We start from the raw sequence: 24,937 nt of genomic DNA, 5'->3' as shown, positions 1-24,937 counted from the left end.
TTAAGCTGAGGAGGAAGAGATGCTGATGGTTTCTAGTAAACCAACAGAAAATAATCGTCAGGTCTCGCATTTTAAAGAATTCAATGTCACTTTTGTACTGTATATTAACTGTGCAATCTTTTTTATTTTAGTGAGTATAAAAATAAGCTGATACGGGTGTTTCTAGGTTCACTCTTAACCTGGGACCCACCCCCTCAACATTCTTCAACCAAGTCACTTTTAAAGTAATTTTTGCAGCAAAGAGAGATATATAAATAAATGCAAATATTTTTGCAGCAAAGTATAGGATATAAATAAGTAAAAGGATGACTCAACCAACAAGCCTCCTGCTCCAGGATGTTTTAGAACCCCAAACCAGGTGGTGGGCAGGATGTAGTGGAACTCGTTAGTTTAATCATCACCACTTGCCTTAGTGGCATAAGAAGTAAAATCTAGGCTTCCTCAGGGTTCCTGCTAAAAAATGTGAGACGTAAAATTCAGACACATTTTTATTTGCTCCTGGCTCTAACGGCTTTAATCAAAGCAGACGTTCTTAAAATAAAAAACGTCCTGATAAGAGAACGGCAAAGCCAGTCATAATTCGTGGACTTTCGTGTTGCTGTGCTCTGCTGGAGACATTAGTCAGCAAATAGCCGTGAGCAGAATCGTAGACTTTCTGAGATACATAAAATCGATCCCGCTCCATAAATACAAGGTTTTTAAAGATGAAGACAGAACCATTAGGCTGACTTCATTCTACAAGGCTCCAGGCTCCTGTGAAATGACAGGTGGTCTCAACAATGGTGACTCCCCAGATTTTCCAAATAGACCTGCTTGCTAGCTTTCACATTTATGTATCTATCAAATAAATGCTCAATTTCAAAAGAATTTTTAAGGCCTGGTCCTTATGATTTAAAAAATGCAATATATATTTTCATTCCTTTTCTCCTGAAGGCTGTGAGATGACGGGTATTTGCTGACAACTGCCTAAGAAAAGGCTATTTGAAAAAAGTCCGCTCTCCTTATATGCCCTGCCTGCAGGGCCATCTTTGAAAACTGTCAGCTCAAGGTCATGTGTAGGTTACTGGCAAGTATCTTCTAAGAAGGAAAATAAAAAATTTTTATTACCCTATGACAGGCTGCACGGCTAGGGGAACTAATGCATTATTACCGTAAGCTGAACTTCCATTTCAGTAAATAATTTATGGGTTTTTTTTAATCACCGTGGTTGATGTCCAGAGTAAATGGAAATTTTATTGGCATGAACGGGGAGACCCTTCTGGCTACAAAGAACACTGAGTGTAAAATAGCTGCTCTCCAAATGCTAAATAATAATTATGGAAATAAGCATTTACAGCGGCAGAAACCACAGCACCAGGCACAGGCTGAGAGTAGGGGGCTGCACCGGGTCCATCCTGACACTGGGCAGCATCTTCCAGTTCCCCGCTCTGGATGGTTTAGGAGATAAGACCCCTCAGTGAGAGAGAAGTGGAGCAGACCTTGAGTGAGGGCGGTTCGTATTCTCTCTCTTAACCACAAGTTCACATGCACATGCGTTTCCAGGCAACTGTCGGGAGAAGCAAGTGCGTGCTTTCTAGACCAACAGTTCTTCCTACTAAATTTCATGAATTACATTCAGGAACCTTGAAGCCCCTGCCTACCTGCACCCAGCATTGGGAGGGTCTCCACCAGATCATCCCCATAAACAGTATCAAGATAGTTCTGTCTACCTGGCTTCTGGGCTCATCTGAACCATGTCTTACTTCATCTCTTCTTCCTCAGTTCCTGACATGTCACAAGCACTCAATGAATGTTGGGTGGACGGATAGATGGACATATGGAAGGTTGGATGGATGGATGGATGGATAAGGATGGATAGATGGATGGGTGGGTGGGTGGATGGATGGATGTTTCTATGTGTGCCCAAAAGTGGACTCAGTGACTATTCACAGATTTGGAGGGCCACTGAGGTCTTTCTCAACTGAGGTATCAACCCCTCTGAGTTGGGATATTAATAATACACATGCTGAACTACCTTCAACAGTATGGAATCAGCTCTCAAATCACCCAGACCTCCCCTTTTGTCAGTGCAACCATGATGGCTCCTGCATGCAAGATTTCATGGACTCCTCCCTGCCTTCTCATTGCATTCCCAAGCCCTGTCATTCCTGTGAGAGATTCTTAGCATCTCTCACATTAACCCCTTCCCCTGCAACCTCACCACCACAACCTTGGTCTAGATCCTGCAGACCCTTTCCAGGGCTCTCGCACAGCCTCTCTCAGTCTCCCTGCTCTGGGCCTGCCCTCTCCAAGTCATGCTGCCCTGCAGTCAGACCCATCTGGCCAAACTGAGATCTGCTCATATTGCTTGACCATGCCAGGGCCTTCGATTTCCATCTCCCACAGATGACACCTAGCATACTGCTGCACCCGGACCCTTTGAAGTCCACCTTGTCTCCCTCTGCCGCCACATCTCTTTCCCATTGCCCCCCGTCCTTGGCCACACCAAACTTTTTCACAGACCCCTGGAACATCTGTGCTTGATCCAGCTTCAGGCCTTTGCACATACTGTTTTCCTGCCTGGAGTGCACGTCGCATCTGCAGCAGGCAAATTCTGCCTCATCCTCCAGGCACTCCACCTCCAAAAGTCAGCCCCCTTTGTTTGAAGGAGAGCCTCCTCTATGCTTTCCAGTACAGAGGAGAGAGGTACAAAGGAGAGAGGAACGTGTTCATTGGCACCTGGGGATCTACTGGCAAAACCCAGACAGCGGAAACGCTAAAGGATAAGAGCTGGGTTTCTCCAAGAAATAAATTACAAGGGTAGTATAGAGGAAAGAAGGAGGGGAAACTATAGATCAGAGATTCTCACACTTTGATGTGCATTAGAATCACGTGGAGCACTAGTTAAACCAGATTCCTGGTCCTACCCCTGAAGTTTCTACTCCAACAGGTCTGGGAGAATTTGCATTTCTAATGAGTTCTCAGGCCACCCTGACCTCCCCAGTGACTGAGTGCTATAGCCTAAAAGACACTTAAAAGACACAGCAGGGGCGGCCCCGTGGCCGTGTGGTTAAGTTTGCATGCTCTGCTTCAGTGGCCCAGGGTTTCGCTGGTTTGGATCCTGGGCGCGGACATGGCACCGCTCATTAGGCCACGTTGAGGCAGCATCCCACATACTACAACTAGAAGGACCCACGACTAAAATATACAACTATGTACTTGGGGAATTTGGGGAGAAAAAGCAGAAGAAAAAAAAAAAAGACAGCAACTCCTCATTGCGATGCGTGGACCTTTATTGGATCAAGATTCAAGTGAACAGAAAAATTTACAACTTTTAGGAGACAATTGGAAATGTAAACACTGGCCAAAAAGGATAACATTAAGGACTTCATGTTAATGGTGTAGTTATGTCATACATTCTGAAATGTTTACAGATGAAACAACATGATGTCTGGGATTTGCATCAAAATAATACAAGAAGGGAGGGGCAGAGATTAAACAAGATTGGCCAAAAATTGATAATGATTGAAACTGACGACAGGTTCACAGAGGTTCAATACATTATTTGCTCTACTTTTATATATGTTTTAAAATTTCCCTAATAAAAGAGTTGTTGTTTTAACGTACCAGTTACACATCCATCTTCCTAGCTCCAGGAGGACAAGACAATATTTTTCTTAGGCTGTGTATCGATCAGAGCACCTGGCCCATACATGGCAAGTGTTCCAGATACATCTGTCGAACAAACAGCCTAGTAAGAATACGCGTTCAGTTAAACCCATAGACACGGATTTGCAGGCTTGGGAGGGTTTCAGACCCGAGTCTCGGGGTGGATGAGGGGCATACGTTCAGCTGGTTTCTCTGGGGCTGAGGTGTTGGGATAGATCTAAGAAGCGCTTGAAGGAGTCTCACTTTCAGCAGGCCCCACCCAGTCCCCTTGCAAACAGCAAAGCAGGCATCCAGCCATCAGCTGAAAGGCTCCCACTCTAAGGGGGGGGCTCCAGCCTGGCCTCTGTTACATGGCTCTCCTAGGCTTTGAAACCCCGCTGCAAACCCAGGGTCTCAAAGGAGGCAGGGGGCTGTCCTCTGCCCATTGCTGGGCCCCTCCATGATCTGAGAAAGCAGAGCCCACCCTTGCAGAGAGGCAGGGTCTCTTTAAGGACCAGGACAGGCCCATGTTGCTCTGTCCTTTAGACTCACTGGGCTCCCAAAGCCACATGGGAAGGGCAAGAAGCCTCAGTGAAGGCCTTGGCATCTTCTCAACCCCGTGAGGAATGGAGAGCTGAAATACCAATGTCAGATGTCACCCTGTGACCCTTTGTACTAAAAGAGCAAACTCTGAGGCCTCCAGAAGTGGGGCAGGGGGATCCTGTGGGGGCCCAGGTGCAGGCACAGTGTCCTCCACGGTCAGGCTCCGGCTGGCCTTGGCTTGGGACAGGCAGAGTGGCAGACAGGGCAGCCAGCTTGGGCCACAAGGCCAAGGGGCATGTCTCCTCAGAACCAAGGCAGCTTCAGAACAGGAGCAAAGCCAGAGTCGGCTCTTTGGCTGTTGTTCTGAGAGGAATGTAAGGGAAGCAAAATGGCTACTGATGATGATGCAGAAGGTGTGGCAGGCAGAGAATGTGGACATTTGGAGCCTCATGAGCTTGGGGAAGCTGCCTCATCTCTCCAGGCACATCGCCTGCCTCTGTGAAGCGGGAATCCATATTCTCAGGGCCTCTCTTATTACATTTCAGTGAACAAGGGAGGTAACGCATGAGAAACCCTCTGAAATAACTAACAGCCCCCGCCTACCATTTGCTGAATTCCTTAATGGGGTCAGATGTTTAAGTTTTTACTTTAGGCTCTTTTGCAAGTTTATCCAAACTCAAATTATTAATTTGAAATTATTATAAATGTGCAAACCCAGAAATCTATCAGGAAAGCTATCACAGTTAGCACTCACTGAACGTACATTTCATGCCAAGCTAAGAGCTTTACAAGTGTGGCTCATGAAATCCTGCTGTATTAGGGGGCTGTAAGGCACTGTTATCATCCCATTCTATGGATGAGAAAAGTAAGGCCTAGAAGGTTAAGAAAGCAGCCCACACTGTCAGGATGCTGCCCAGCTGGATTCAGAGTCTTCAACTCCGTGACTGCACTTCTGGACTATGCCCAACGCGAGATCCCACACAGGTATCGTTTTTTCATGACAGATAAAGCTAGAGAGAGAAGTTAACGTAAATCTCCATTTCACAGATGAGCGAAGAGTGCAGGGGAAGTCAGGCAGTCACAGTGACAGGGCACTCCCAAGCCCCCGCTGGCTGTCTCTGCATGCAGGCTCAGAAGACCGTGTGGCTGTGCTTCCTCGGAGTCTGAAGCCAAACAGGGCTCAGAGGCGCATTTTAAAAGCCACAATTCTTCAAATCCAAAGACCAGGGTAAGGGAGGGGCTGTTGATAACACAGTAGTTTGAGGTACAAGTTCAGAGTCGGGAAAGCTTGGGCTCAAATCCTAGCGTGGCCACTTCTAAGATGCGTGCCCTTGGCTGAGCTACTTAATTTCTCACAGCCTCAGGCTTCTCACTTGGAAAATGGGAGCCAGGGGGGACCATGATGATGGTGATACATTTTAGAGGATTGCTATGAGGAAAAAACGAAATAATACCTGTAAAACCTGGGGCATGGCAAGCACTCAATAAATTATAGATGTCATTTATTATCACCACCACCATCATCATCATCATTACATCGGTCCATCTGCTGTTGAGAAAACGGCCATGTGCTTACACCAGGAGACAGGCAGAGCCCTCCCCACCCCCACCCCCGTGCACAAGGTCAGCAAATACATTCCCTTTACATCATGCTTCTCTCAGCTTGTTAATCAAGGTTAAAAGTCCCACCAGACAGAAACTTAGCAAATGGAACCTTCGGGAAAACTCTCAGTGATGGGGAACAGGAGGGCCAGTGTTGCCATGGATGAGGGAGGACCTCTGGCCCTGACTTCATGCTCAGGCCGTCTGCTCACCCCAGGGGCACTTTCAGAATAACCAGGAATTTAGGAAGCCATGTGGCCCTCCTCACCAGGCAATTAAACTGTCCTCTACAATGAAGCACGTTTTAAAAGCGACCAGGTAAATGAAGAATCATCTCCCACTCCAAGGAAAAGAGCCACCTGCCTGGGCACCTGGAAGGCCCGAGTTTAGACGTCCTCAGTTTCTATCTGACTCGCCTTGGGACAGCTCAGTCTGCAGAGGCCACACACAGCTGGTGCTGACTATACTGAGGCTAAAGGCAGGGGCAGTGCCACTCCAGACCATCGGTCTCACACTGAGCGGAATCGTTCACCCTCTAAGCACTCACCGTCTGTCCCTGGGGACGGGAGAGGAGAGGAAGAACAGGAGGTGAGGGTAGGGAAGACAGACGGCAGGTTCACCTCCCTTCAGCTGAACCCCTGATGACGGAGAGTTGTACCCTCTCCAGGCTGGAAGGAGAGCCCTTAGCCCACATGCACTCCAACCTGGGAACCTGAGCACAAACCTCCCACACTCTGCCAGCGCCCTGAGAGCTGAGGCTGGTGCATGTTACTGACCCCTCTGCAGAGCATCTTAATGGAAGTGACATCCCAAAACAGCAGTGCAGTTTGTGCACTGTACAAAGGCACCCACCTTGGGGGACGTCTGCCAAGCAGAGGTGCATCCACCCAAACGTACGGGTGCCATTTTCTTACCACAAAGGTGCCATCCCAAGCCTCAAAATGGAGGGCTATATCGCCAAGAGTGGGCACCTTTTCCCAATTTTCATACCCAGAGCAGATCTTTTTCTAATTCATCCAAAAGTACTGTAAAAGGTAGCCATGGCACTTAATCAAAAAAGAGAAGGGGGCGCTGGCCCGGTGGCGCAGCGGTTAAGTGTGCACGTTCTGCTTCTCAGCGGCCAGGGGTTCGCCGGTTTGGATCCCGGGTGTGGACATGGCACCACTTGGCTTTTCATGCTGTGGTACGCATCCCACATATAAAGTAGAGGAAGATGGGCACGGATGTTAGCTCAGGGCCAGGCTTCCTCAGCAAAAAAGAGGAGGACTAGCAGTAGTTAGCTCAGGGCTAATCTTCCTTGCGGAAAAAAAAAAAAGAAGAAGAAAATGCCTGGTGAGGTACTGAGCTCCCTGTCACTAGAGGAGTTCAAGTGGAGACCAGGCAACCACTTAGGTGTAGAAGAGCAACAGAGGGTCAGAAAAACCGGGGATGGGTCTGGGGAGTGGGGGAACAAGACTGCATGGATTGATAAATTCAACCAAGATTCACTGAGCACACAGTACCCTCTGGGAGCTGTCGAGGCTGTGCAGCACTGTGGTTAACCACACGGGTGTTGAACCTGGGAGGACCAGTTCAAATCCCAGCTCAGTTACTTACTGATCTTGGTGGTTACTGCCGTGTACATTTCTGCTTTCTTAACTAAAGCCTAATTTTACATGAGTGTGGGGAGGGTGACCCTTCCCCAGACCGGGGGTGGATCCTGAAGGGCCTAAGCCAATCATGGCAAACCCCTTCCCCTTGTCAACAATGGCCATGGGAATGTGATCGGGACCCACAGTTCTGGCTGGTGGGGCAGGAAGGGAAGTCTGCTGGGGGCTTCTGGGAAAGAAGCGCACTGACCCTTAGGTGAGCCTATGAGGCCAGCACCGTGCATCTTGCCACCAGCCCACGATGTAATCAGCACAGAAAGAACCTCCATGGGTCCATGAGCTGCGAAGTCAACCTGCTGCTGAGCCCACAGAACCTCTGGACTTACCATTCACGGTCATAATTAATTTCCTTTTTCTGGAAACAAAAAGTCAGGTTTTCCACGCTTTGGAGTTAAAAATTGATTCACAGCTGTGCAACCTTGAACAAGTTACTAAACTCCTCTGTGGCTCAGTTTTCCTTCTGTATTAAATAGGGATAATAATAACTCTTACCTCTTAGGGTGAATGAGGATTAAATAAGAATGATGCAGGCACAGTTCTTAACAAATACAGCTATTGTCACCTACATAGTGTCTCATGTTATCCTTGCAAACAATGCAATGAGGTAGGAAACAGGGAGTTCTCAGCCCCATTTAATGGCAGAAGAAACCAAGGCCCAGAGAGGTAAAGTATCTTCCCAAAATTACAGAGCTGGTAAGTGCCAGTCTCCAAGGCTTGGGCTCCTTGCCTCCACCACATTCCAGCCCTGAGGTTCCCAGACTCCGTGACTGGCCCAGGTCTGCGACATGGGCAACTGGCAGCACAGAGCAGTGAAAACTTAGAGCTCTGGAGAGGGTGAAAATGGGGAGTGACTGCTAACAGGCATGGGTTTCTTTTTAGGGTGATGAAAATGTTCTGGAATGTGATAGCGGTACTGGTTGCACAATGTTGTGAATATACTAAAGCCATGAAATTGTATACTTTAAAATGGTGAATTTTATGATATGTGAATTATATCTCAATAAAAAAAAAATCAAAGAGCTGCAGGAAGCCACCTTGTAAGGAAAACTGTCCCCGTCCTGCCTGCCCTGAGGAGCGCAGCCCTCCTCCCTGGGGGTGGACATCAGTCGCTCCCACCCACCTGCCCTGGGCAGAGGCCAAGTGTGCAGCGGTTCTCCAGGGACCATCCAGTGGTGAAACTGGGTGCTGGCCGACTCCAGACTCTCCGACGACTGGGGCCAGGGGCAAATGCTGGCACCGGCCTCTCCCCAGACACCCTCCTCTTTAGCAACACAAGAATTCACAGCCCAGTCACCAGCTGTGTTTTCACTTTTCCCCTAGATGCTCTGAGGCTGGCTGGCCAGAGCTGAATGCCAAGGTCCATTCCGATGGGGAGCTGTGGACGGAGGACTTAGTGCTTTCCCCAAGGATAATCAGTTTCGAGATATTCTGCAATAAAGACCAGGAGAAGATGCCACTACCCTGCTGCCAGTACCAGCCCAGGGCAGGAGTCACAGCCCCATCTTGTGAAGGGGACCCGTGTACCAGCATTAGACATTCTTCAGTCTAACTGTCTGCAGGTGCCGCTGCCACTGAGCCAGGGTCCTGGGGCCAGGAGGTATTCAGGAACCTGCCTGAGAAATTGCTGCTTCCAGAAGACAAAGGAAAAGAGAAGGCAAATGCCACAAGTGGCTCAAAAATGCCCCTGGGGAGGCCACTGCAGCACGGAAGGGCCTTCAGAGGGGTGACACGTCGGGGGGAGTGGCCCAGGAGGCTGGGACACTCCCAGGAACCAAATGCCCTCTCGGCACAGGTGGCCCTGGCACCCGCATGCAGAGCATTCCTAGCAGGGTGGGTGAAGACTTCCACTCGAGCAGGAAGGAGAGAAGGTCCTGGCAGAGACTTCTTAAAACTTCTTGAGTTTAAAATCCTTCATTCTTACTTTTTTAATACAAAACCCTCGATGATGAATTGACATTCTTAGAAAGAATTAGTAAACTGGGTGAAGATGGTGACTAACTCTAGACTTTGCTAAGTTAAGTATCTGCGGCAAAACGTCAAGAGTAATCACTCTTGAAAGGAGCTGAGATAGAACATTTCCTTCCAGAGCGGGAAAGGGAGATAAAAACAAAAAAACCACAATGACTAGTTCCCCTGAGGACCGAATTTGCTCGGTCTTTTCCCAAGGAAAATAGAGGCAATTTCTGGGGCATGGGGTTGCCTCCCCAGGGTACTCCACAGAAAGAGGGGAGACTCCAAGCCACGGGCCCCAGGGGTCCCCAGAGCCTCCCGTGGCCCATCTCAGGCCAAGAAGCTGTGAGGCGGCAGAGCCTCCCCCTTGAGGCCCTATCTGAATCCCAGAAAAGAACACACATTCTATGTTTAGGGGCCAGGGGAGGCCACACAGATGGCCCCAGCTGCCAAAATATTCAGACTCATCAGGGGTGCCCACACACCCTGGTGTGTGCATGTTATATGCACATGAGTAGACTTCCGTACACTTGGCCTCCAGGACCCCTTGTTCCAGCTCCTGCAGTGCCCGGACCGGCAAGAACAGAGGTCCAGGGAATGAGACTTTGCACCCTCACCACCACCTGTGGATGGCCAACCACCCAAGCTCAGGCTTAGGAAGGACGTCTGGGGCGTCCAGAAGCCCAGGTGGTCTGTCTGTGGCTTTTCATTACTACTGTCCCATGGGCCTCTCCCTCCAAGGACGCAGGCCTGCCCGCTTCATTAAGCCTAACCATGTGCCCTGACAGCTTCTCTGACTTCACTGTTATCTTTAACAGCTCTGTCTGGAACTCAATTAATCAGCAGTCTCCTCCTCTGCAGAGCAGAATATTCCAGACGCAGAGTGACCAGCCTGACTCCCTGCAGGCACACCCCACTGAGCCTGGAATGTCTGAGCACAGGGCGGTGACCTCCAGGAGGTGTCCACAGGAATGCTCAGCCTGGGAAAAGTGGGAGCTGGTCACAGGGACACCCGCACACACCCATTCTCCCCGCCAATGTCTCCCCACTTCTCTCTCTCCACAGATCTAGTCCAGGAAGATCCCACAAGCGTGGATACAATTCTGGGGACATTCTGGGTTAGTGGACAAGAAGAATTCTGGAAACTAAACATGCAGTGGGGAAGCAGGAGGCTGGCCACAGAGCAAATACTTCAGCATTACCTGGAAAGTTCATCAACAGGCAGAACAGGGCCACACAAAACAGCCCCCCATTCCCCCGGTGTGTCTATCTGTGCCCACCTCTGCCCCATCCCCATCAGGCTGCCTCTAGTCCTGTCCAGGGGACATGCATGACGTGTGTATTTAATTCATGGGAATCCGACTATGAGCTCTCAGGTCAAAACAGAGCGAGTGATTTCAATCTAAATATTGTAATTAAGAACCATCTAAAATTCTATTTTGCACATGAACTCTTTATTAGACACTGCGGTAAGTGCCTCAGGGGGTTAGTGGTGGGGAAGGCAGCTCCACGGTGGTGATGCTTGACTGGCGTCTTGAAGGGCAAGTTCGCTGAGTGAACAAGATGGGGAGGGGACAGCAGGAGCAAAGGCAGAGCAGTGTGGAGAGCTTCCCAGAGGGCCTTGCACTCTGCCTCCAGGCTGCTCCCCTGGATCACATCAAAACCACCAGCTTCATCAGGTCACTCCCAGCCTCAAGCACCTACTATGACTCTCTATTACCCTTCATAACAGATGGAACTCCTTAGCCAATCAGACACCTCCCTTAGCCACTGGCCACTGCCCCTTCATCATTACTGCCCCCATACAACCCCCTGGACCAGCTGGACTGTGTTCTCTGCCATCTGGGAAGCCATCTGCCATCCCCCAGGCCTGTCTCATGCGCGGGTCTGCAGGGAGAAAAGGCCTTGCTGTCCTTCCCATGGGAGAAGCTGACCCTCATGGCTGCCCTCCAACCAGGCACAGACCCCAGCTACTCTTCCAGGGGTGGGAGATGGGATGGAGGACCCAGAGTTAGCTGGGCCTGAGGAGGATACCCGATTCCCCCCTCACCAGCTCTGCCACAGACAGGACTCTGCCCCGGGCCTCAGTTTCCACAGCTGCAAACCAGACTAACGACTGTTCCCCCACAGGGCTGCGTGGAGACTACAAGGGGAGACCTACAGGAAAACTCCAGCACTGAGCTGGCTACAGAGAAGGTGCTCAAGAAGCACAGGCTCACCTGCCATTTGGAGACCCAGAGCACACATGTGCTGGCTGAGCTTTTCCACCTGAATCTCCCACCTGAGGGCCACGAAGCCCCCTGCCCTGGACCACCACACTGTCATGTGTACACCCCTAGAAACCACTGCAAACAAGCAGGGAGGCCATCAGCCCCCAGTCCCCAAGGCAGCCCAGGCTCACTGGTGCTCCCACATCACAGCTCCAACATTTCTACTCAAGCTGAACATATCCCTACTCTATGACCCAGCAACCCCTCTCCTAGGATTTTACTCAAGAGAAATGAGTGTAAAAATATGCAAAAAAGATTTGTTTAGAATGTTCATAGCAGTTCTTTTCATAATCTTCCAAAACCAGAAACAATATAAATATCCATCAACAGGAGAATGGATAAAGTATGGTACAGCTGTACAATGAAATATTACTCGGCAATAAAAAGGAAACAGAAGACCAACACACCCCACAGTGTGAATGAACCTCAAAAGCACTGTGTTGAGGGCTGGCCCCGTGGCCGAGTGGTTAAGTTCGCGCACTCCGCTGCAGGCAGCCCAGTGTTTCGTTGGTTCAAATCCTGGGTGCAGACATGGCACTGCTCGTGAAACCACGCTGAGGTAGCGTCCCACATGCCACAACTAGAAGGACCCACAACGAAGAATATACAACTATGTACCAGGGGGCTTTGGGGAGAAAAAGGAAAAAAATAAAATCTTAAAAAAAAAAAGCACTGTGTTGAGTAAAGACCCCAGATGTGACAGAGGACCCACTCTGATTCCACTTCAACTTCAGGTGAAGTTCAAGAACAGGCACATCTAAGTGAAAGATGTCAGAACAGCAGTTACCTCACAGCGTGGGTAGATGCAGACTGGGATGGGGGAAAGGGAACTTTCTGCAGTGATGAAAATGTCCTGTACCTTGCCTGGTGAGGTAGTTACACTGTATCAGCTTCCTATGGCTGCTGTAACAAGGTATTACAAAGCTAATAACAATTCATTAGTGACTTAAAAACAGACAAATTTATTACCTTACAGTTCTGGAGTTCGGAAATGGGTCTTCCTGGGCTAAAATCAAGGTGTTGGCAGGTCTGTGCTCCTTCTGCAGGCTCCAGGGGAAAATCTCTTTCCTTGCCTTTTCCAGCTTCTGGAGGACATCTGCGTTCCTTGGCTCAGGTCCCTTCCGCCATCTTCAAAGCCAGCAGCATAGCATCTTCCAGTCTCTCTCTCCGACCTTCTTCCCTTCCTCTTTCACTTAAAAGGATCCTTGGGATCACATTGGGCCCACTCGGATATCCAGGATAATCTCCCCTTCTCAAAACCCTTAATTTAACGCATCTGCAAAGTCCCTTTTGCCATTAAGATAACATATTGTGAATGTTCCAGGGGAGTAGGACATGGACATCTTTGGGGGGCCATTATCCAGCCTACCACACATGGGCACATGTGTAAATAAAAATCCATCAAGCTGTACACTTAACATTCATATGCTTTACTGTATGTAAGTTAGACCAATAATAATCATAAAGAGCAACAAGAAGGGCTCCTGTAATCTGGGCTGGAGATGTCACATCCTGGGGATGGCTTTGCCGGCACCCTCTCACTTAATCCTCATACCCACCCTGCACCATGAGCCTGTTTTACAGAAACTGAGGTGTAAGGAGAGAGACAATCTCTCTTGCAGCCGGCAAGAAGCAAAGCTAATTTGAATCCAAGTCTGACTCCCAAGCCCGTGTTCCAGCTGCTCCCCAAGGTCACCAAAGACCCCTGCTACAGGTGGCAGGAAGGTGGCATAAGGGAGAGGGATTTTCCTTTGATGCCCCACTTCCATTGCAACGTGGGTGGCAGAACTTCGCCCTAATTCTGCTCTAGGAAAAACAATGGTATGACTGCATGAGAAAAAATAACTCAAGGCAGAGACAGTAAGAGTGAAAGAGACTGTGCAACCTGGAGACCCCGTGCCCTGTCTAGAAAGGCAATGGTTCCTGGGCTCCACCCAACAGAGAAGGCAGAAATCCAGATTTTTATGTGAAATCTCTCATTCATTTTAATTATAGGCAATGAACTCAAATGGATGAGCAAATATTTGTCCCCAGGCCGCCAGCCTGCCATCTCACATACCCCACCCTACCCCTCTCATCCACTCCGCCATGCCCACCAGCAAGCAGCAGCCTTGCCCCGGCAGAACCTGGCTCTGTTCTCTGCAGGGCATGGGGTGCCTGTGATGAACCTGCTGGAAGGAAGAAGCAAAGCTGCCCCTGTGAGAAGGGACCTGACAGCTCCTAGAGGGAGACGACAAAGCAGCTGTAATGAGGCCTCCTGCCTGCTGCGCGCACACATTCCAGATGGGACCAGAGGCCAGCTCTACAGTGAGCAGCTCTGCCTGCTCCTCAGCCCCCAGCTGCTCCCACTGCCAAGGTACCTCCAAAGAGAAGGCCTAGGGCTTCCAGGCCCATTTGCCATTTTGCTGGATGCCCACCTGAGGCCCATGACAACACCCCAATATCTGAAGTCACCGTGTCCAGGTTCTAGCAAAGCTCCAGTGAGCCCTGCATGCTGGGAGGGCCCCAGCCGAGGCGCCTCAGGCAGCACCAGCTCCGGACTCCAGGAAGAGCCAGGTTGGCTACTTCCCAAGTAGCCACACCCACCCTGCCTGCACAGAGCCCTGCACTGGGGCATGCCCACCTCATCCTGCTCCCTGGCTGTTCAGTGTAAGGGAGTCAGGGGCCATGGGGAGTGGCTTTCTTGGGGTTGGGACAAGGCATGTAAGGGAGTATTACAGATATTGTCCAGGGCAAGGATTCTTGAAGGACACATACTTCTGGCTCAGAAACCATCATGTCCACCACGCAATCTCTCCCCTTGGGACCTTAACCAAGAACCATAAGCTCTGAGCCTCTGTGTCCTCATCTGTAATAGGAGGGTAGCTCGCCCTGCCCCTCGGTGCCGGGTTCTGTGAAAGCCCATCTATTAGCTGTCTCGTTATGCCCAGCAAGCCTGGAAGGCTGAACACCAAGGGGCTGCCTCTGGGTGTGGGGTCCTGGCTGTTTCCTCCTTTCTTCCTCTGGGTTATATTTTCCATAATGAACATGTAATGCTTTTGTCATGAGAACCAGTTATCTTGTTTACCCAGGACCTGCCCAGGACAGCGAGGGGACAGAGGAGATGGTCGGGTGGGGCACGGTGAGAAGAATGCGAGGTCGGCTTTCACCCATCACCTCCTGAGGCTCACTGGACACCCAGCTGCCCGGCCACAGCACTGGTCCCACCCGAGGTCCTTGTCTGCCCCTGTTTCCTACACCAGGACCCTTAGCCCCGACCAGCTCCCAGTGATCACCTGGTTCCCACACCCTGGGGGCCAACTCTCTGCCCAGCAAATCTCCCCAGTGACCCTGTGGAGTAGGCTTTATTTCTCAGCTCCACCCCACAGTTTAGGAGACGGAAGCTCAGGGAGGTTTCCAGGCCTGCCCGAGGCCTCACAGCAGGTACACCACAGACCAGAGACTCGAATCCAGGACTTGGGCTCGTCCCACAATACCACACTGCCTCCTAGAGAGAAAACACGGACCCCACCTGGAAGGGGGTCTCCAAATGCCTTGGTCTCTCAGCTTCCTCCAGGCCCAGGAGAGGAGCTACACTCTGTGGGTGTTTCTTCTGGCTCCAATACTCAACCCCCAAAAGTCCCCAAATGTCCTCTGTCTGAAGTGGGCCATCCTCGGTGCAGAAATCCCACCCCCCTGCAGGGTGGGAGGGTGCCCTGCTTGGGTCCCAGGCCTCACCCTGGCTCCATCGCTGGGTTCTGACCTTCCCAATCAGCACTGCCCTGGGCTTTAATCATTTAAGTCAGGTCAGAGTCCTGGTGTTCAGTTGCCAAATTTGGGAATAAGCCTGGAGCCGGCAGTGTGCATGGGATGACCATATGGCCCCCAATGAGCTCTAGGCCCTGAGGGCTCGAGGGAATGGGGCGGGGAGGGTCACCTTGAGTTGTAAGCACATTCACCAATGGAAACCAATTTACGAATTCTCTCTGAGGGCCAAACCACTTGTGAACTCAGGGCTGGCGAGAGGTGTGGTGAGGGAGGAGCTCGGCTGGCAGAAGGAGACGGAGGGGCTGCTAGCTTGGCACACAAGATCCCTGACTGCTCCTCAGTGAGTCACAGGATGCACCGGGCCATCCCTCTGCCACAGTAATTGTATTTTTGGCTTCTGTGTTTGTGTTTTGCCACTTCCTTCAGTCTCATTGCTAGTATTTCATTAGAAAGCAGCTCTGCCCTCCCCTACACCCCCTACACACTAAGATTTTTGAGGGCCGGTCTTATCAGGACCCCAGCTGCACTCCTCACCATATTTGTATTCCATCTTAGGGCCTCACAGGAATCCAAGCCCATTTCATACCATAACTCGGTGAGGAAGTCTATCTTTCTATATCAATATTCACTTAACACACAAGGTTTACATGCAAAAAACACACAGGACAAAGTGAAGTCTCCCATTCCTACTGTTCCCACTAAACCCCATCCTGCTGGCTTGTCTTCCTTCCCGAGAACCTCAGGATCTGTCCTCCAGCATGTGGCACTTTGGGATTGCACTAGCCAATGTTCAGGGAAGACCCAAGGAGTGCAGAGTTGGGGCAGAATCAATGGCCATGACCAGCTAAGTCCTTATGGGTTCATGTTTTAATGAATCATACAAACCCCAAGGGAAGACCTACCAGAAGCTTCTAACATCTCTAGTCTCTTCCTTCCTGTGTCTGTCTCTGTCTGTCTCTCTCCCTTCCCCTCCTCCATCTCTGTTGCTCCTCTCCCTCTCTCTCCATGCCCGCATGCACACACATACTTACGTGTGTACACATTCACATAGACACACACACTCCTATCAGTCTCTCCCGAGACAGGTCTGGCAGGACCCATCAAGCCCCAGCAGTATCAGGTCTTTGCTGGGTGTCTGGCACCACTGCTCACCACTCCCTGTGCCCCTAAAAACTTGGTGCCCTAGGGCAGACAATCTCCTGATTCCCGAGTCCCCTCCAGGGGTGTCCCTGGAACCCCCAGGCCCACCCCAATGTCCCTAACCTCAGCCACACTTCATCCCCAGTATGCCAACCCAGACAGGCAGAGTCTGAGCTTGCTCTGAGGGACAGCCTCACCTTGTCCTGCCACTAGGTCATTGTGCGCTTGTAAAGTCCCTGCCACTTTCCAGGATCGTTTCTTCATCTGGAAAATGAAGCACTTGGCTCACAAAGCTAAAAGCCCCCACCGGCACCCTCCAGCTTCACCCATTTCTCACTCTGATCACCGAAGTCACACTAACTGAGTGCTAATGGCTGATAAAGACCCAAATCTGCACAGCAACTCCTCCCTGAGCTCCCCATGAATTCTGGTTCCACGATGGCTCAATTTATCACGCAATCAAATTCCCCCCAACCTGTGGGCCTGGCGTAGTGTTGTCAAGTTTTTATTTTGCCAAGAACAGACATGAAAGCTTCTTTTTATTAAACCTATCATCTGCTTTATATTCAATTCATAAAAGAAAGGAAAATAGTACTGCATCAGTTTCTATTGCATCAGACACAGTGAGTGAGGCCATCTTGGACCGTCTAGCCCCAGTCAAGCCTTCAGAAGATGTTAGCTGCATGAGTTGACCCCAGGTGAGAAAAACCCAAATTGCAGAGTTTTGTGCACACAAGTGGTTGTTATTTTAAGCCACTAAATTTTGGAGTTAAAAGTTGTTTTTTCTTAGTACAATAGATGAGGACATTGGAGAAGTAATGCTTAACCCAAAGGAACATGGCAGCAAATCAAGTCTGCATGAGTAAAAGGCTCCCTCCTGGTGGACCTCCAGGCATGGCGGTCAGCGGCAGGTGTGGGGAGCCTTCCTTCACCCTCAACCCACAACCGCAGGGCAGTGAGCCTCCTGGGCCAAAGGACCTCAAATCCCCGCACAGTCGGCCATTGGCGAGCAGGACCATGGGACTCTCACTTCGGGCCAACCCTCACCAGCCCTGGCCCTCTGGGCACGTCACAGGAACGTGGGCACCGTCAGCCTCTGCCTGGCAGCACCGCCCAGCCCCGGGACTGACCTCGGCACCCTGCAGGCTCCGTCCCTCCCTTCTCAGAGCCAATGCGGAGGCGGCTGGGAAGAGCCGCTGAAGCCCCACCCCTGGGCCCGCAGGTAAGGGGTCCAAAGTACAGGCTGAGGTCCCTCACCATCTGAGATGGGGTCCCCCTCAACCAGAAGGATCCTGTATGCAAGATTTCTGGATGACAAAATCCCACCTTGGAAATGTTCTATGTATTGATGTGATGGTGGTTACCTGACTGGACATCAAAACTCATCAGCTTGTACACCTAAAAAAGTGTGAGCTTTACCTCATGTAAATTATACCTCAGTAAACTTGACGTTAAAAACCTCCCCAGCAGGGAACCACACGACACCTGCTTAGCTAGTTCCACCCCCTTATACGACCTTTCTGAGCACCCAGTGTGTGCCAGGTAGGTGCTTTAAATAATAAACACGCCTAACACTGAACATTCATGTTTTGTGTGCAGGGAAAATCCTACGTGTACTTGACCTCACCTGATTCTCAGGACCACCCTGTGGGATGTTATTACCCACACTTTACAGATACGGTCACCTGCTCAGGTCAAGGTCACATGACCAGCCAGGTGCTGTGTGGGAGCCAGGACTCAGATCAGGACTCTCTAACTTAGTTAAGCCTGTTTCACTCCACTAAATTCCCATCCAACACTCGCCACCAGGCAGGGTGTGTTGGGTGTTTTTTTACACTTACTGAGGCCCAGAGAGGCTAAAGGATTTGCCTGTGGTCACACAGCGAGTAAGAGGTAACACCAGGATTTGAATGAAGTACTGTCTGGTTCTAAAGCCCATTTTGCCTTACTGGCCATGCAGGAGGCCTGGGGTCCCTCACACCCCATTCCACCTGTTAGGCCCTCTCCTCAGGGACTGCCTGGCTCCAGGTGACTACTCTCCCCTCCCCCATCTTCTCTAGACCTGTCCTAGCAGGTGTCCTGGCCAAGACTACCAGAGGCCCACCCCAAGGGATGGACTGTCACTATTATCTTAAAAGACATCTTGCCAAGGTTGTAAGGTTGTTCTGAGACTAAAGCTGTGAGGTAAAGGCCTTTCATGGGCATCTGTGAAGCCCCACGAACCTGGCTGTGAAGAGACTGGGCCCACAGGGCTTTCCAGGTGAGGGCCAACACTACTCCCATCCTCCCAGTTCCCCAGTGTTTCCTGCAGGAGAAGCCAAGGGAGCTGGTGTGGGGAGGAAAGCATATGCCCTGAGCTGTGTTCCCACAGCCTGCTCCAGTGTCCCACAGGTGGGCCTTTGTGGACTCAGCTGGTGGTACATCCTGGACAGGCCCTCCCACAGCTGACCACTCAGGCCTCCCTGGAGGGTTTTGGCATCAGTCCTTGCGTGTAGCCAGCAGGCACTGAAGCAAATGCATCGGATGATGTATTAGGCATCATTAGACAATGATGTGTCCCTTCTGCTGCACTCTAACTGCTGGCCCAGGGAAACCACAGCTTGACCTGATGCCCACGATCCCTTCAAACGGGGACCATGCCACGTGCTGAGTCACGTGGTCTGACCTCTATCCAGCATGCACTGGGAGAACACCCCAGGAGGGGTCTGTATTTTCATGGGAGGGACCCAGTGGTCAATTACCCTACACAGTGTGAAATACTTACATGGGAGAAAGCAATTTTCTCCAAGAAAGAACAAAAGAGTCAAATTTCCGATGGGTTGTGCATTTACTCTCCATCTACATGCACAGCCCTCACCTAGGAACCATTTACTGCCACGACTGATTCAGTTGCTGGCACTGTAACTATCTGTAGAAGACAATCACTCTCTGACCACTGGACAATGCTCCCCCGGCGCCCCCCTCCCAGCAAGGTAACCCTGTGCCCTGGCCAGGGGAGACTGTTCCGAGTCAGGTAGCTAATCATGCCTGAACCTAGGGGCCTCCTCTGGGAATGTGAGAAAGACAGACTGGGGAGCACATGAAGGAGGGCCTGCAGGGAAGGAAGGACGGTGACAAGCAGAGCAAAGCAGAAGGAAGAGGTGGGGGCGAAGAAGAAGTGCCAGGTGCTCTGTTCTCTCCCGCTGAGACCCGGCAGCAAGCCTGGGTTCCAGGGCCAGCCCAAGACCCTCACTATAGAATCTCCTTTTGGGCTTCCTCTGGCTAGAAAAGCTTTGGTTATCTGCAACCAAAAGCCCTACTTAGTACTCTTTTAGACTTACTACTCCTTGGCATTCTGCCAAGGGCCAGGGCACAAAAGCTGGGCCACCACCTATGTCAACTGAGGGAATATGCAAGAAAGCTGAAAGAGAAAAGCCAGTGTCTGGGGTTCCACCATTAAGGACTCTCTTATTCACAGCAATTAGATTTGGCACCTCATTCCTCTGAGTCAAACCCGACTTCTTCAAACACTCTTTTGAAATGTAAATCATGCAGCCAGAGACAAGTCACTAATTTATTAATGGCAGAGAGATTAGATCTGTGTGCCACCTCTGACTGACTCAGAGTGGCTGGCTGGACTGCTGTGTTGAGAAGGACTCTGAGGCCATCTCTGGGTTTACCTAGGAAGTGTGTAAAGGAAGCAGACCTGGCTTCTTATCCTGGCTTTGCCAAGTGTTTGGAGGCAGTCTCTTCCCTTCCCTGACCTCAATTTGCCCATCTGTAAAATGGGAAGGTAGGCCTAGCCCACCCTTTGACAACCCAGCTCCCACCTGGCTGCTGATGCTTCCTACAAGCTCTGTTTTCTCAACAACTGCCGTCTCCACTTTGGGAATAGGACTCCTGACATTTGTGCTGTAAACAGTTTTCTATCCCAATTGGCAGAGACGGTCTCTCAAGGACAATGAGAAAAGGAACAGAAAGGAAGGAAATGACTAGAGAAATTTAGTCTTTAGATCATGGAAATCTGGGGAACAAACAGAGGCCAGCCTGAGGTCTCTGAGCCAGGAGGCTCGAATCCCAACACCTACATCTTCTGTGTCCCAAACGGGAGCCAGGAGTCTGGCACAGAAACCACCATTCGCAGTCGCAGAGAAACCAACAAGACCACAGGGTCTGACCTACAAAAAAATCCAGAAAGCAACAAAGGAGATCACTTTTTTGCCAGTTTATGGGAAACAAAACACACTGGCAAAACCTATTCCGTCTGAGATCTGGGGTGCTAGATGGATCGACGGAACAGGAGCTCCACCCTACAGAACTTACTCCCTTCCTGAAGCCTCAGTTTTCTGATGGTAAAATTGGAACAAGGTAGGGAAAACTATGCAGAAAACATGCTAAACACCTGGGACATAAAACAGTCTCAAAAGTTGAGCTATGTACTCTGAAAGGAGGTGAAGATAAGAGAAGGGACCAGAAGCTCCGCCAGCTGAGTCATTGGAGGCCCCACCCCGTAACAGGGCAAATATTTTTAAATGGAAACTCATCCTACAGCAAACAGAAACACAAGTGTTTCAGCAATAAGCTAGTATATTTTCCTGAAAATCTTCACTTTCTGCAAAATCACACACTAAAAATAATAGAATTCATGGGAAAAATAAGGTTGGTGCATATCACTCAACACCTACGGAAGCTTGTTACCTGAGCATTTCCAAAAACAGAAGCCGCTCTAGAAATATCCTAGCACAGGAAGCGCGCTGGCCCCTGGACCCAATGCCACAGTGAGTAAGTGTTGGCTCCTGCTCCTCCTTAGAGATGAAGGGGCTTGGGGTCACTCACTTCTTACAGAGACCACTGTCATCAAAACTAAAAACCCTATCCAGGGTGTCACCTGCACCCACTGTTTTCTTACAGGGCAGTGCCTTCCAGCTCCTGCATCCGCCCTCTCAGCTTCCCCATATGGCTTAAGGGGATAGAAAGATCCTAAAATGGCCACAGCTTACACTAAGGAGAGGTACATCCACAGATTTTTCAGTTTTTTTCTTAGTTCTTCACTCATTGCTCTTTACTCATGAGAAAGTACATCCTGATCTACCAAAACATAACTGCACCGGGAAAAACTGCCGATGAGCCAACACAACTTCCACACATAGCAGCATGATCCCCCCATTTAACAACCATACAAAAACATGTTGTAGACCAACAAGCAAACAATTTTAAGTGTAAGATAATGGGAAGTTGCTTTTAAGATAATTTAACTATGGATAATGTCTGATTTACCATGTGCTGATTTCTTGACATTATACACTCACAGAAAGTCTTAAGAAGTGAGTAAATCTAAGCTGCAAGTTGTTTTAAAACAAAATACACTTTTTTTTTGGCTGGGAAAGTTTCACTCTGAGCTAACATCCGTTGCCAATCTTCCTCTCTCTTTTTTTCCTCCCCAAAGCCCCAGTACATAGTTGTATATTCTAGTTGTAAGTCCTTCTAGTTCTTCTGTGTGGGATGCCACCACAGCATGGCTACTGAGAGACGAGTGGTGTGGTTCCGTGCCCAGGGATGAACTCAGGCCACCCAAGCGGAGCATGCTGAACTTTAACCACTAGGCGATCAGGGCTGGCTCCAAAATACAATTTTTTAAAGTTTGTACTCTTACCATTTTAGTCAAGCTGACTCTGTTAAATTAAAAATAGCCACAAATGCTTTGTAGCACTTCCCATTAAGAGGTGGAGTCTATTTCTCCACCCCTTGTGTCTGGGCTGGCCTTGTGACTTGCTGTGATCACTAGAATGCAGCAGAAGTGACACCACATGACTTCTCAGAAAGGGCTCAAGAGGACTTGCAGCCTCTCCTCTCCTCTTCTCGCTGCTCTGAGACCACCACATACAGAAGCCCCAGCTAGCCTCCTGGAGGATAAAGGACCACGTGGAGAAACAAGTCCCAGCTGACAGCCAGCACCAAGCCCCAGACCCGTGAGTGAGGCCATCTGGACTCTCCAGCCCAGCTGAGCCATCAGATGGTGGCAGGCACATGAGTGACCCCAGGCAAGACCAGCAAAGAACCACCCGGCAGAGACTTGCTTACAGAATCATGAGCGAATAAAACGGCTACTGTTTCAAGCCATTAAATTTTGGGATGGTTTGTTAAATAGCAAAAGCAAATATAATGTGACAGTTTGTAGGCACTTCACTAATTCTTTAATAATTTAACAGCTTTCCCCACTTGGGAGCCAATAAACCTTTTATTCAGCTCTCAATGATTCCATAGGCCCCTGAGAAGGGGCTAAACCAGCCTCAAAAGTAGCATTGTCTCCAAGGACTCTCAAGGATCCAGACTGAATGAAAGTCAAGGACTGACCAACAACCCAAACTCCAGGAAGGCATCATGCAGCAAGTTCAAGAGGAACCTGACTAACGTGAAACACCGAGGAGGAACCGCTTCTAACATTCAGATGACTTCTGGGGGAGACCGAAGGCTCTCATAACTAACAGCCCTAAATCCTAAAGACCCCAGTCTTCCTGGCTGTGGTAGGCTGAATGATACCCCCTCCCAGTATGCCCACGTCCTAATCCCTGAAACCCATGAATATGTTACCTTACATGACAGAAGAGATTTTGCAGATGTGATTAAATTAAGAATCCTGAGGTGGCGAGATTATTCTGGATCATCCAGGCATGCCTTATAAGAGGTCCTTATACATGAGTCCTGATAAGAGGGAAGCAGGAGTGGCAGAGTCAGAGAGGAGATGGAACAACGGAAGCAGAGGCTGAAGTGATGCACTTGGAAGACAGAAGAAGGGACCACGAGCCAAGGAATGCAGGTGACTTCTAGAAGCTGGACAATGCAAGGAAATGGGTTCTCCCCTACAGCCTCCAGAATGGACACATTCTGCCAACACCTTGATTTTAGCTCAGTTAGACCCCTTTTGGACTTACTTCCAACCTCCAGACTATAAGATAATAAATTTGGGTTGATTTATGCCACTGAGTTTGTGGTAATTCTTACGATGGCAATGGGAAACTAATACACTAGATAATTCCCCCTGCCTATAAGAATGTAACTTAGGACTATTATTCATAACAACAATAGCAGCTAATAGTAACAGCTAACAATAATTCAGTATCTACTTTGTGACTGGCCCTGTTCTAAGAGCTTTTCTTGTATAAATTCATTTAATCCTCACAAAAACCACATGAAGAAGGTTATTATAATTCATATTTTACAGATGAGAAAACTGAGGCTTTAAGAGGTTGAGTCACTTGCCAGGACCCCGGAGCAGGGAAATGACATAGCCCAGAGTTGAACCCAGGCAGTCTGGCTCCAGTTCCCATGCTCCCCAATACCTCTCCCAAATCAAACCAACGATAATAACAGCCACTTACTGAGCACCTTATCTGGACCAGGCTCACGCTTAGCACGGGATATATGTTCTCTCACTTAACTCGCACAGCATCCCAATGGAGCAGGATTATTAATCATCTTTGTTTACAGCTGAAGAAATTGAGGCACAGCAATATTACCCCCAGAGGTTAAACATATCTGAACCCAGAGTGGCTGAGCCCAGAGGCTGGGTTTAACCACACACCCTACTGCCTCCCTCATCCCACTTGAGGCCCAGACGGCTAAGAGGACAGAGATAAGTGGCACAAGCACATAACATCTCTTCTACACAAGGATACTTAGAAAGTGAAAGGAGTCACTGTTAATAATTTCACTGAGACAGGAGGCATAACCCAGAACTGTCTCAGCAAACCAGGACACCACATTGGCCACCCTGAAGATAAGGGGACTGAAACCGGGGTCCATACTCTGCAGTTCAGGGTTCCCCAGAAGGGCCACTGTGGAGCAGCGGTCAGCCCCACCAGATGTCCTCGGCTGCCAGGTCATGGTCAAGGCTGGAAGAGGAGGGGTGGTCCGGCAGAGCTCAGAGCAGTATCTACAAAGCTCCAGATCTGGGGTCTCAGCACTGCAGGAGGAGCCTGTCCGATGGGGGGCTGGCATTCCATCTGAGGGCAGAGGTCTTGCAGCTCTGGAAAGAGTCCAGGGATGCAAAGAGACCTTGAACTTCACTGGTGCCCCAGACAGGAAACACAGTGGGGAGCTCAGAGCCTTGGCAAAGGGCCAAGTGGGAGTCAAATGGGGCCAACAGCCTGAGACATCCAGCTTTCCTCCAAAGTTCTGGGCCTGCTGGACAAGAGGCCACGTCACCGGAGGCTCAGGCTGGGGTCTGCCCCCTCCAAGCCGTGGGATCTTGCACCAGCCCTTTTGCCTTCTGAGCCTGCTGGATGAAATGCAGGTAACTGCCCTACATACGTCCACAGGATTCATAACAATAAATAATAATAGCAGACAACAGCAAATGAGCCAGGAAGTGTATCAGCACTAACCAGGGGTTATGGGAGTAAATAAAATCCACTCTCAAACAGGTACTAT

The 24,937-nt window shown here is 49.8% G+C and overlaps 1 protein-coding gene across 6 annotated transcripts in view; it reads right to left on the bottom strand.

The window, feature by feature from the left end:
• HSPA12A (heat shock protein family A (Hsp70) member 12A) overlaps positions 1-24,937 on the bottom strand; it is a 168,463-nt gene that overhangs the window by 40,897 nt on the left and 102,629 nt on the right. Inside the window, exon 1 of one of the 6 annotated variants that reach the window (XM_070482486.1) lies at positions 12,611-12,751. The exons of the other annotated variants lie outside the window; for them this stretch is intronic. The gene's annotated coding sequence lies outside the window, so the exon portion shown is untranslated. Of the gene's footprint in view, positions 1-12,610; positions 12,752-24,937 lie in introns of those variants that run through there. 6 annotated transcript variants of the gene reach the window in all.

Source organism: Equus asinus, chromosome 2 (assembly GCF_041296235.1).
Source record: "Equus asinus isolate D_3611 breed Donkey chromosome 2, EquAss-T2T_v2, whole genome shotgun sequence".
Lineage (NCBI taxonomy): Eukaryota > Metazoa > Chordata > Mammalia > Perissodactyla > Equidae > Equus > Equus asinus.
The sequence above is the reverse complement of the archived record's forward strand: the minus strand, read 5'-3'. Positions and strand labels throughout refer to the sequence as shown.